Raw genomic sequence first — 13,137 nt, forward strand, 5'->3', positions numbered from 1 at the left:
TCAATAATCTACGATTTCCATGAAGTTAATTTTGTCAATGTTTTCCTGTTATTGCAGCATACAATTACATCTAATATTTTCCTCAATTGTGATCAATTGTTCTCTTTAACAACATCAATAACAACTACTGTTAAATGAAAAATCAAAACAGGAATTCAAAAACTATTTCTCAATAAATAGATACTTCCTCTTATTTATCAATAACTGAGTGAAGTTTATATATGTATAACATCAACAAGAGAACAAAGAAATAAAACAACAAGTTAAAGCATCTAGATACACTATCCTCCTAGAATTTTAGGGCACATTGAATCGAGGCAACAAAAAAATCCCCAAAACTTTGAAACGAAAATCAATACATGCTTCCAGAATAGAATCATGAAGAAATTCGATACAAAAATCTCTACCCTTGTAGTCCAATGAATAGACACAACTATAATTTCTTAAAAGCATGCTAAGGAGTAGCCTGATGTGTAATTTCAACTTAGAGTATAAATGGATTTGTGTAGTAAGTAAATAAAAGTAGCTAATAAAACAGTTATAGTTTTACTGTGTAATTTTTTTTTTTTTGAAGGTTGAATTGTTTGAAGTCGACCAAGCTTTTTGGTTTCAATCAAAAATAATACCATCCCTAATTACTTTAGTTATACATCTTAATTCCTTGATACTCATTAATCTTAAGCTTCTTCAGTTGCACGTAAGTTTAATAACACTTATCAACTCAGAAGGCATGAGTGTAAATGATATTCATTCTTGTATTAAGCAAGATGATCAAGCTATTAGATTTAATTATATACTATTCATTTATGTTACTTTTCAAGAATTTTAGTAACTATTATAAAATATTTGAAAATATATATACATTAATCATGCACTATTAAGAAAAGGAAGCTATATAATAGACTAAGTAAAAAATTTTGTACTTTCTAATATAATTTTTTTTACCTTACATTGTTGTTACCTACCACAAGAGCATCCCTGTCTTCCATATTAGGAGATCTCGAATTTGAAGCTCAACACCCCGCATCTTGCCTAGCCCATTAGTTTCTGGATCCCATCGTGAATAGATCAGATCTGTTCGTTTGTCAGAACAAGTCCATCTCGCCCGTCTAGATCCATCTCGTCTATCAAATCGCCTAACAAACAAATCTGTTTTGAAATTTGCTCGCCCATCTGTGTTCGAGAAGATCATGAAGCTAATTTTGAAAACAAAAGGGAGTTGAGTTGATTTGAAATACTCAGAAATATCAAATTCAAATGCAAGAAATTTCGAAGTTGATTTTGAAATTAAAAAATAAAAGAGGTCTAAACGGATGGGATAATTTAGCGACTAATTTCAAACAGTTAAGTTTGAATGTCCAGTAGTTTTGAGAAAGAGAGAGAATGACACCTTGTATATGAAGAAAGTTGAGCGAAATCCTTGGAATTTGGCATTGAGAATGACATAAAGAGAGGAGAAGAAAGAAAGGAATGGAAGACAAGGAGGTTGCAGCCATTTGGAAAGGAAGACGAAAAGATAGAATAATTTTCTATATTTTTCTCTTGTATTTTTCTATTCAGGAGATCCACCCTTTATACAACAAGAATCCCTAATTTCGGGATTTTAAGGATACATGAATATGAGTAAATGGTTTAATTATAATACAGGTGTTGTCCTTTGATTAGTTCATCTATAACCAATTACATTTTTTCGGTTAATCGGTAAATTTGTAATTATGAGAGCTTGCCTTGCTGAGTGGTTTTCTCTTTGGTGACTTGGTTGCCCATGTTGACTTCTTTAACATCCCCCTCAAACAAGAGGGGTAGTGCAACTACTCCGAGTTTAGATCGAAGGGTGAAGAATTGAGAGTGTGTTAGTGTCTTGGTTAGGCAGTCAGCTATTTGGTCGGAAGACGGTACATATCGAACATCAAGTTGGCCACGGAGAACTTGATCACGAACAAAGTGAATGTCTATTTCATTGTGCTTGGTTCTTGCATGAAAAATCGGACTTATGGCTAGAGCACCCGCACTGAGGTTGTCACACCATAGGATTGGAACCGACTGCTGTTTTACACCAATTTCACACAATAGTTGTTGTATCCAAATGATTTCTGCGGAGGCATGAGCTAGTGCTCGGTATTCAGACTTCGTGCTTGACCCAGCTACAATGGACTGCTTCTTTGAAGACCATGAGATGAGATTTCCACCAAGGAAGATACAGTATGCGGCAATGGATTTTTGGTCGTCTATATTGGCTACCCAATCTGCATCGGAGAAAGCAGAAATGGACAAATCTGTTCCCTGTTGAAGATAGATGTCAAAGTGTCTAGTGCCACTTACATATCTGAGTATTCTCTTTACCGTCTGCCAGTGGATGTCTGTTGGTTACTTTAAGTACTGACTGAGATGATTAACTACGTACGTAATGTCTGGTCTCGTTGTGGTTAGGTATTGTAGGGCATCAATTGTGCTCCGATAGATATAAGGATCTTCAAAGGGCATGTCGTCTATGATGGACAGTTGTTTGTTCAGTACACTTGGAGAGGGTGTTGGTTTCAAGTCCCCAAGATCAAGTCTATTGAGTAGGTCCTCAACATATTTTTCCTGACTAGGTATGACTCCATTGACAACGTTGTAAAGTTGTGCTCTGAGGAAGTAGCTAAGGTTGCCGAGATCTTTCAAGGCAAATTTGGAGTCCAAGGCAGTGATAATTTTGTTGATTACCTGCTGATTAGTGCCTGTAATAATAACATGGTCAACATAAACTAGTAATCGTACCAATGTAGAAGTACTTCGATATATGAATAAGGATGTATCTAATTTGGCATTCTGAAATCCCCATTGCATAGTGTTGTTTTTAGTGTGTTGTTCCAGGCCCTAGGTGCTTATTTTAGACCATATATGGACTTGTGTAAGCGGCATACATGATTTGGTAGTTGGGGATTGATAAAACCTTGTGGTTGGCACATGTATACTTCTTCATCTATGACCCCATTGAGGAAAGCGTTGTTGAAGTCTAGTTGTCTTAGCTGCCACCCTCTTGATACTGCAAGGCTGATGATGATCCGGATGGTTGATGCCTTCACTACAGGACTGAATGTCTCGAAGAAATCAATGCCCGAATTTTGATGAAATTCTTTAGCTATAAGTCGTGCTTTGTAGCGTAGAATGAAGCCATTTGGACATGTTTTGATTATGAATATCCACTTGTTTCCCACAATATTCATCGATGATGACGGAGGAACTAGTGTTGTGAATTCTTCACCCATAGTGTTGTTCCATCGAGTGGTCTTTAACGCATCAGTGACTCTTGTAGGTTTGGTCAGGGACCAGTCTTTTTTGGTGTGAGATGCCAAGATTTTGGGCTTAAATATCCCTGCCTTTGCACGAGTAACCATTGGATGAGTTGGTAGTGGTAGAGGTCTTGGAATTGGGTTGAATGTATCTGTGGTGGGAGGTATATTCGGTTGTTGGTCAAATTGAGATGGGGTTGTTTGTGATGGGACAGTGGATATGGATTGAGGATTTTGGATATGATGTTGGGCAGTGTGGGTGGTATCATGTGCTGAATGGGTGACGGATCAGTAGAATGGCCTGCTTGCAATGGTAAGGCTGGTATGGGCGGGCTGTCTGTAATGTCACTTGTTGATGGTTGGGTATGGGGTGGGCTGATTATCAATGAGAGTGGGAGAGTGGATGTAGGGGGAATAGAGTCACTGCACAGTGCATTTGAACTGATAGGTAGCCAGTGAATAGGGTAGACTGCTGCCTCATGCTTGTTTGTCCTGTAAACTGAAAGAGACACTTGAAAAGGAAAGTCAGTTTCATAAAAAATTACATGTTGAGATATAAAGATCCTACCATTGGAGCTGAGGCATGTATATCCTTTGTGATTCACACCAGATCCTAGGTAGGTGCACTTTTCTGTGCGATAGTTCAGCTTGTGTGAGTTGTATGGTCTTGAGCATGGGAAGCAGACACACCCAAAGATTCCAAGGTTCTCAAAATTGAGTCTGTTGTTAAACATTACCTCCATTGGTGACTTCCCTTTTAGGACAGAGGTAGGAAGGCCATTGATTAGCAGTGTTGAGTATACAAACACATCCCACCAATGATGTAAGAGAAGATGTGCTTGGGCAAGTAGGGTTAGTCTAATGTCCACTATATGTCTATGATTTTGCTCAGCTCTTCCATTTTGTGCTGAAGTGTATGAGCAAGTGTATCTAGAGGAGATGCCAAGTTGATGGCAGACCCTATGTATTTTAACAAATTCTCCGCCATTATCCAACTGTAGAGACTTGATTATGGTGTTGAATTGAGTTTGGATCATGGTGAGGAAGTGCTGAAAAGCTACAAGTGTGTCACTTTTTAGTCTTAGAGAGTAGATCCATGTATACCTACTGTGATCATCAATAAATATAGCATAGTATTTGTAACCATCTGTCGACAAGAGAGGGGCTAGACCCCAAAGATCAGTACGTATGAGTTCAAAGATTGCAGATGCTCTTGAGTTAGAGTTAGGGAATGCTAAAAAATGCGATTTGCAATAGCTACAAGATTCACAAAATTTGAGATCTTCATTAGATGATATAGGAAGATTACAGTTCTTGATGATAAACTCTAGTGTTTTTTATGATGGGTGACCTTGATGTCTATGCCATGTATTCTTAGACACCCTATGGTTAAAAGATAAGGTAAGAGCAGATAGATTTTTATTTTTGTGCACTAGCGGGAATGAGGCTCTGTTCTCTACAGTCTTTGAGCTAACCTCTGCATCTTCTAACTAGTATAGTCCATCTTTAAGCATTCCCTTCAGTATGGTTTGTCCCATACCCTTGTCCTTAACAAGACAATAGTTTGTATGAAATTCAATAAACACATTATTTTCTTTTGTTAACTTAGATATGCTTACTAGATTTTTAGCTATAGCAGGCATACACAACATGTCATTCAATTTCAGATTGCAGGCATCACTAGTTAGATAAGCATTCCCAACATGAGATATCTTTAGAGTATTACCATTAGCTACAATGACTGCTTCAATACCTGAATATTCAGTCGGGTTGCCAAGGTTGTTGAAGTTTGAGGTGACATGATTGGAGGCACCACTGTCAGCATACCAATTTGCATCAGTCATGTTTTCATGATTTGTCAAAAAGGGATTGCTTCCATGGGTAGTGGCTAGAGTAGTCGGATGTGGTTGTATGCCCTTGGTCTGATTGTTGGTGAAGGGTGGTCCCTTGTTTTGGGGAGGGTTTGGGACAAATTCTCGATTATATCTGTTGAAGTAGAAGAAGGCTATGTGTCCAATCTTTTCACAAACATGGCAGACTGGTTTGTTATTGTTTCTTCCCCAACCTCGGCCCCTACCATGGCCTCCTCCTCCTCGTTGTTCCTCCACTGGTTGACTGAATTTTGTTGTTGTTGGGGGTTTGCTGTTTTGGTTGACATGCATTGTATTCATCATGTTCATTGACGCATTGCCAACTTAGTTGAAGTCTATCGTAGTCTTCTGATTTGTTTTATGTTTCAGCCCTTTTTCATACAGGAGAAACTCTGATTGCATATCCAACCACGATATTTCTACTTGTCCTTGGATTGTGGCCACTGTGGCATTATACTCTTCATCAAGTCCCAACAGTACCTGCGAAATAAGAGCTCTCAGTGGCACTGGACTACCAGCCTGCTCGAGATTATCAGCATTCATTTTCATAGTTCTTAGGTAATCTTCCATTTTCAAGTTACCTTTTCTGGTTGTTTGAAACACATGTCTCAGATAATCTTTTTTAGCCCTAGACTGAACTCCAAACAATTGTTGGATGCTGGTCCATAGGTCCCTTGCACATTCGCATCTCATTACTTGAATGGCTACCTCAGGTGTCATGGAGTTGTATAGCCAGCCAAGAAGGAGTTGATCTATAGCCATCCACGCTTCATATTGAGGATTTACCTCAGGTGTAATCGACTAGCTGGAAGCTCCACTGCCGGGACTCCCTTCTGAGCTAAACGGTCTAACTTCTGCTCCAGTCGTTCCACTCGGTACACTTTCAACAACTGCAGATTGCAAAAACGTCGGGGGACATACCTTTTGTCCAGTTAAGTGTCCTTCGAGTCTGTAGCTCCGAAGGATTGAAAGCGCTAGGTTCTTCTAGAGGAGGAAGTTGTTGCATTCCAGTTTGATGGAGGTTATTTGATTGGGGAGTTGATTCAGGGGTGGGCTGCTAAAGTTGGCTGTGCCAAAGTTTGGTCCCAGGTTGCCTTGATTGACATTGGTCATTTTAATGCTGAGGAGGTTGCAGCCATTTGGAGAGGAAGATGAAAAACTCACTGTAGAATAATTTTCTATATTTTTCTCTTGTATTTTTCTATATAGAGGATCCACCCTTTATACAACAAGAATCCATAATTTCGGGATTTTAAGGATACATGAATATGAGTAAATGGTTTAATTATAATACAGGTGTTATCCTTTGATTGGTTCATCTATAACATATTATATTCTTTCTGTTAGCTGGTAAATTTGTAATTATGAGAGCTTGCCTTGCTGATTGTGTTACTGAGTGGTTTCTCTTTAGTGACTTGGTTGTCCATGTTGGCTTCCTTAACAAAGAACATGTTCGTTTTTACTCAAAAATGAATCTGCTACAGAAAACTGGGTTGAAATTTGAGAAGCTCTAACTTTTGGTGTTAAAGAAGTGAAAATGGGAATTGTTGGTATGGATGGTGGAAGAAAGTGAAACACTTTCGCTTGGGAGAGAGACGGAAAGTAAAAGATAGAAGGGGGAGGGGGGATGACCCTTTCGATTTTTCCCCCTTCCCAAATCAGCCCCATGTTCTTTAAAGAAATTTTCATTTCCCTCCATTTTCTTTCATGTATTTCATAGCTATTTTGAAAAAGGCTATATTTCAAAGTTATAAAAGGCATCTTTCTTGTAGTGACAAAAGCGTATATTGTGGCTGTCTGTACCACACTTACTATATTGAATTAGACTCGATCTTCTACTGATTTTAGAAGTTGACAGCTCATGACATCTCTTTTTCATAATCTTTTTGGCCTCCCAGGTGGTCTCTTGATAAAAGGGGGAAGTATCAGTTCTATACCAACTCTAGGCCATAAATTTACTCCATTGATTAGCTGGAGGTAATGTGAATAAGCGGTCTCAAATGTAGGAATGTGGTAAAATATATGCACATAATCTTCAAGATTTTTCCTCATGAACCAAATGCCTTGAAATATTAATATTGATGTTTTTCATCACAATGTCAACGACAGATTTCAAGTCCCACTCCGGATGTAACTTAAACATATCGATATAATAAGCAATCCATTTGGCAGTTATATACTTGTTGCTAGTTTTTCTAAAACATGAGTGAGTATTTTGTAGTGACTTTATTTGGTAAGTACTCCCATCTTGCCTTTTAGAGGCATGTAATCGTCAAACACAAACCTCTTCACATCTTATCGTCACTCGTGCTGGCTCATTTTTAACATATATCAACCATTCCTTATCGAGTATTCTTTTAAAGAAACTCTTATCTCACCCAATGTACCAAACGTCATCCCTAAAGATAAATTATCTCTTCCTTTAACATCTAAGAATTAAATTCATGATTTTTTTTTTATAGTACACCATCTTCATCAGCTTGAACTAGTGAGCTCAAGTAACTAAAAGACCACAATTAGACTCTCCCAAGACTCCATTGACAAGGTTTAACTCATTAATAAATTTCTCCACATTTTGAGACTCACAATCTTCCTTATCAATGTCAGTATCCTTACTATTGTTATAACAATCTTCCTCACTTTCAACGTAAATTATTCTTGCTTTAAACAAAGTATCATCCTCTATACCTCCATAGTCACTATCCACAAAATTCATTAAGGCTGCACTTTTATCACTAGTATCACTCTCCTCAACCTCTTTACCATGTGTATTATCTTGCATTGGAACCTTTAAAGTGGTTCTTACCTCATTTAATTCGCTTCCAAGTGTTCTACATAGATATGAATCAAATTCACATGTTTAAAAGCCTTTAATGTCTCTTAGATATCTTTATCATTCCACAAAAGTCTTAACTCTCCTTCAAAATCCATCCCTTGAACTATAATGAACTTTTTGTCCATTCTAATACACCTATCTCCATCAGTATATCCTGTAATTTTAGATACGGACACCATATCAAAACTGCATTGAATCAATGATTTTTTTCCTTATCATGTAAGACAAATCGACCCTCATAATGTATACACATTGTGAAGAGGTAGTCCATATATGTGAAATGCATAAAACATAAATTTATTTTTAAAAAGAATAAAGAGTAAAAATATAGGAAAATTGTCAGAAATATCACGTTTAAATTTTCACTTTACAAAACTAGCATGCTTTTTGAAAACTCGTAACAATAGTTTTTTTCGATCCATCTCGGAAAAGATCGGTAACTGAGATTTAGTAAAAAAAAAATCAAAATTTTTAACTTATCGATTGTTTTGAGCCTTCTCGATAAATCTAATCAAATTATGCATCGAGATTTGGGTAAAAAAAATCCAAATGCTACATAATCTTCCCAAATCTTTCTAAAATTAAAAAATCACACTACCAAATATTATACAATTTGAAAAGATTTTAAAAGATAATTCGTAAATTATCTAGATAATCAGTAAATCAATATAGAAATTTATGTAAATATAAATTTGAGGCAAGATTTCCAAGATTTCCAAGATTTTATATAAGATTTGGGAAATATTACTAGTGAAAATTCGAGAAGATGTAAGAGTTGGTATAAGATGGTATTAATCTCAGACAAAATAACATCGAGATTCAGTATATTTGGGCTTTCTCAATGAAATCTCGAGCATAATTAACACCAAAATTTATATATTTGAGCTTTCTCAGTGGAATCTCGGACACGATTAACACCGAGATTCTATATATATATCCCAAATCTTATCCAATTTTCGTAAAATTTGGAAAATCTATTTTGATCATTGGAAAATCTATTTTGATCATTGGAAAATATATTTTGATAATTGGAAAATCTATTTTGATCATTGGAAAATATATTTTGATAATTGGAAAATCTATTTTGATAAATGGACAATCCATTTGAAATTTTGGAAATTCATATAATTGTGATAACAACTAAAGATTTGAACAATTACGTAATATTAGTAAACATCACCGAATTTTGAGAAAATTAGAAAAGATATAAGATTTGGTATAAGATTTGGGAAAATTACATACAAAAAATTAGCAAATCTCGATGTATAATTAGGCGAGATATACCGAGAAGATCCAAAACAATCGATAAGTTAGAAAAAGTTGATTTTTTAACTAATATCGGTGGCCGATCTCGCCCAAGATAGACGGAGAAAAATTAGTTTTTAAAAACCGTGTTAGTTTTGTAAGATGAAAATCTAAACGTGCTATTTCTGACAATTTCCCATAAGTATAAGAAATTATATTCATTGATAAAAGTAAAAATATCAAGAATCATGTTAAACTCAATATTTATCAAATTTCATTCCAACTATAACCAAACAACTACATATAGTGGTGAAGAAAAATAGATTTCACCATTACAAAAAGAAGAAAAATGTATAGAAACGGATTTTTGGAGTTTGTAGAAAAATACAAACTTGAAAGCACCTCACAAAAACAGATTCTCGTTGGGATTTTCATTTATGGTTTAGAAAAAAGAAAACTCGACCCAAGGTACAAATATCACATAACACTTGTTGAAGCCAAACATACGATTCAAATGATTTATTGTAGCTGATTTAGAATTTTAAAATCACAAACCTAAAAATTGATCGCTGATTTAGAATTTTAAAATCACAAACCTAAAATTTTAAAATCACAGTTGAAGGTAATAGGGTTCTTTACAGTTGCATAAATAGAATTCAAGCACAAAATAATAGAATATGTAGTACAAGGATAAAATAATTGCATATATAGATTAAAAAAATGGTAAAAGACTAAAAAACCCATGTCTAGCCACCATTTTGTTTGCTTCTTCCCGGTTTTCTCAAATTAAAAGCTATCGCTGATAGCTGCCATCAACTGCCATCGTTGATAGCTTCTATCAATTGCTATCAATGATAGTTCCTATCAACGATAGCTTTCAATTTGAGAAAAATTAATACAATCTTGAAATATTAGCTTTTAATTTGTTATCTATTATTAGTAGTTATCATTGATTCACTTTCATCAATTGGAATCAACGTTGAAATATTACTACTTAAGGCTATCAGTGGCTATCAATGATAGATTTATAAATAGTGATCAACTTTGAAAGAAGACCAACAACTTTGATTATCATAGTAGTTATCACTGATAATTTTTTATCATGACTATCACTGATAGCAGCTATCAGTCGTTATCATTAATAAACTTTCATCAATTAGAATCAACCTTGAAATATTAACACTTAAAGCTATCAATGATAGACTTCCATAACTGGTTATCACCTTTGAAAAAAACTCGATATATAGATATCACCTAAGTTTTATCACCGATATCACTAATATCACTCATATTGTGGTTATCAGTGATAACTTCTTTCACTGATACTATCACTAAGAAGATGCTATCAATGATCTCACTGATATCATGTTATCAATGATAGTTCTCTATCACCGATAACGTTCTATCAGTGGTAGCTTCTATCACCGATAACGTGCTATCAAATAACTTCTATCATCGATAACATGCTATATGTATTAGCTTCTATCATTGATAACATGCTATCAGTAGTAGCTTCTATCAATCATAGCCATTGAACATCTTTTTGTCCCTTTCTTGTCCTTCCCAAACATTTATAAGTCTCTTTTCTTTTCGATGATAGCTTATATCACTGATAAACATGCTATTAGTGATAACTTCTAAGCATTCCACTTACATTTTAGTTTGAGATTCAACTCTATTAATTAAATTCACTAAGTTGGCTATCAATAATAGATTTCTATAAGTTGCTATTAACTACGAAAATATAATCAAAGATTAAGCTATCAATGATAGAAAATATTAGTGGCTATCATGGATAGACTTTCATTTGCTATTTATATTTATTATTTGTTATAATAATCAAACTTGATGATTAGCTTGTTGGTGTTAAGTCACTTATGAATTGAGTACTTTCAAATCCTGCGTATGGAACTCAGCCTCATAATTCTAAAAGGAAGAAAAAATTCAAATAAAAGAAAGAAAAATTTTAAAAATAAGAGAAAGAGAAAAAGAAAAAACTGAAAAGAAAAAAAGAAAGAAAGAAAGAAAGAAAATTAAATAGAAAAAAGAAGCAAAAACTGGACAAATGAAAGAAAAACTAAAAAAAAAAAAAAAAAAAGAAAGGGAAGAAGCAAAAAAATCAGAGAAAGGGAAGAAAATAAAAAAAAAATAAAAAGAATAAGCAAGAGCTAAAGAAAGAAAACAAAAATTTTTTAAAAATGAATAAGCAAAACTGAAGAAAGAAAAGAAAATTAAAAAAAAAATGAAAGAAAATAAAAAAGAAAGGAAAGAAAAAAAAAAGAAAAAAGAAGGAAATGAAGGAAAAAAAAAATAAAGAAAAGAAGCAAAAATCAGATAAATAAAAGATTAAAATTATAAAAAAAAAAAAAAAAAAAAAAAGAGAAAAAGCAAAAACTGAAAAATAAAATAAAATGAAAAAATAAAAATAGAGAGGAAATAAACAAAAATCAAAGAAAAATAAAATAAAAAGACTAAAAAAAATGTGTACCACAAGATAAGACAAAGGAGAGCGAAATTGAAAATTAAAAAAAAAAAAATCAAAGATTGACTAGTCAACTCATCCATATTTGTAAATATTTTAAAGATGTAATATATTTTTTATTTTTTCTCTTATTCTACTATGTATTACAAATATCCAACCTAAAAATTGATTGCTTCAAGCACGTAAATCCCTTCATCTCAAGCTGCAGATGTCGCTTACAGTTGAAGGTAATAGGTTTTTTTTTTCCAGAATTAGTCGCTTCATGTCACAATCACACTTTTAGAGGCTTCTCTTAGTGATTGTGCAGTACTTGTTTCCACTCACGAACAAGTCAACCAATCCGAATACGGAATGCCGATGGCACACCGAGTGCCTCTCGCAACCTCCACCTCCGTTGTAGGGAAAACGGTTTTAGAAAACGAGTTTGGAGAAAAAGGTTTTTGTAAGCATTTTTGAGTATATGAGTAAAGAGAGAAAAATTGTAGTAGACTAGAAAGCAACGAGCAACAACAACGGCTTTATAGCGTACTACTCCTGATATGGGGAAGTGATGATGATTAGTCTTATCCCCATATAGTGCATTCTGAACAAAAAGCCAACTGACACTCTTGCATATGTAAAAGGGCGAGCGGTCACTTATAACAAAAATACAAGGAAAACAAACTAACTTAACTAATATAATACATGGCATGAAAACATGATAAAAGGGGGTTGGATTGGGCATGCGGCCATGGCAACAGGTCCTGGACAAGCATGATCGTGACATTTTCCCCCACTTAATTGGTTGACATCCATGTCAACCAACCTTGCTCGAACTCGGCGATCGCTGGAGTTGCATTCTTCAAGTCTTCCACGCACTCCCAACTGATTTCTTCATCGGGGAGGTCCTTCTACTTTACCAAGAACTCTGTCAATTCTCGTCTTGGTCTTTCGATACGGCGAGTATGTCTATCCCGAATTTTTACGACTTCCTTTTCAGCTAAATTCTTCATTGTGGTAGGTGGGCGCATCAGCATATTCCATTGCTCGCCATCAGAATCGGGGTGATAGGGCTTCAGAATACTCACATGGATGACAAGATGGATCTTCATCATGAGGGTAGCTGAACCTTATACGAGGTTTTTCCGACCTTCTCAATCACTTCCACTGGCCCTTCGTATTTTCGTACTAGACATTGGTCTTTTTGGCTTCATAAACGGAATTGTTCTGGTCACAGCTTGATCAACACTTTGTCCCCAGCTTGGAACTCAAGGGGCCTACGCTTCTTATCAGCCCACTTCTTCATCTTCCTTGACGCTTTTTCTAGACAGGCACGAGCTATCTCAGAGGTTTGACTCTACTCCTTCGTGAAGTTATGTGTCTGAGGGCTTTTGCCCGCATAGGGATGGTCCACTAGATATGGCATGAGTGGTTGTCAGCCGCATACTA

General features: G+C 35.2%; 1 long non-coding RNA gene across 1 annotated transcript; it reads right to left on the reverse strand.

The window, feature by feature from the left end:
• Positions 1 to 731: 731 nt before the first annotated feature.
• LOC120077713 (uncharacterized) lies at positions 732 to 1,546 on the reverse strand. Its single transcript, XR_005481827.2, has 2 exons — positions 1,391 to 1,546; positions 732 to 1,196 (listed from the first exon to the last, which is right to left on the reverse strand). It is a non-coding gene; the product is annotated as an uncharacterized LOC120077713 (long non-coding RNA).
• Between the last annotated feature and the right edge of the window lie 11,591 nt (positions 1,547 to 13,137).

The sequence above is a fragment of the Benincasa hispida genome, chromosome 5, assembly GCF_027475165.1.
Source record: "Benincasa hispida cultivar pf3 chromosome 5, pf3_genome.v1.1, whole genome shotgun sequence".
Taxonomy (NCBI): Eukaryota; Viridiplantae; Streptophyta; class Magnoliopsida; order Cucurbitales; family Cucurbitaceae; genus Benincasa; species Benincasa hispida.